The sequence below is a fragment of the Octodon degus genome, unplaced genomic scaffold (genome assembly GCF_000260255.1).
Source record: "Octodon degus isolate 3935 unplaced genomic scaffold, OctDeg1.0 scaffold00053, whole genome shotgun sequence".
NCBI lineage: Eukaryota > Metazoa > Chordata > Mammalia > Rodentia > Octodontidae > Octodon > Octodon degus.
Window position 1 is genome coordinate 1,923,433 of NW_004524629.1, and position 1,057 is coordinate 1,924,489.

The following is a 1,057-nucleotide window of genomic DNA, read 5'->3' on the forward strand; positions in this document are numbered from 1 at the left end:
TCTTCCTTATTCTGCAGAGCTGTTCATGAAGAAGTAGGCAAATGCATGTGGGGTCAAAGTTAAGATAACTAAAAAAAATATAGAGCCCAGTGGAGAATTTGGTGTGAGCAAAAGCCTTCTGGGCTTGTGACTGATACCATATTCCATTCTGTATTCACCCAGCCTTTAAACAGAGGACCAAGCTCAAGAGTTTATACAACTTAGTACAGATATAGTAGCAGAAGATCTTACATGTGACAATGCAGGGAGCTATCAGTGACAGGGCAGCACTCGCATTTAGACCAACATGGCCTCTCACATTAATCTGCTTAAGTTGATAGGTTCTAAACCAGGCAGTAGTAAAACTGGATTTCTATCTAGAGTAAACTCACTGGGTCTGTGGGCAAGATGCCCAGCACCATGATGCTTGGTTCTATGTAACGTAACAGGAAGGGGCTAAACTATAGCAGTTTCTTTTTCAATCAATTAATTTTTTAACAATGGACACAAAATGTATGTATTATCACATGCAACATGGTGCTTTGAAATGTACACTGTGGAATGGTTAAAACTAACTGATTAATAGGTATGTTGTCACACATTATATTTGTTGTGAAAACACTCAGCATCAACTTTTTCCAGAATTTTTTAAGAATGCTAGAAATATATGGCCACTAACTTAGAGTAGATCTCTTGAGCTGGATGTTGCTAACTATAAATATGTGTCCTTTGACAAGCATCTCCTGACATCAGATTCTGAAAGACAATAGGTATCAGTGGGTCCACGAACAGATGAAGTTATGTACAGAATCATTCACATTTTTCAAAAGAAAGGATCTATACTTTTTATCATGTTCTCAATTTATGAACTTAAGAGAGACTGTGGCCCACTGAATTTGTGGTTGACCTTTAAATTTCATTTAACATCAGTATTTCTGTGATTCCTCATTAATGCATATTTTAAATAACACTTTTAATTGATTACAGAAATTATTTTATGCCATGTTAAAGTTTAGGCAGACTTCAAATTGGTCTGCCAATACAGGCTCTAATATAGAGTGAAAAATTTTTTTTTCAA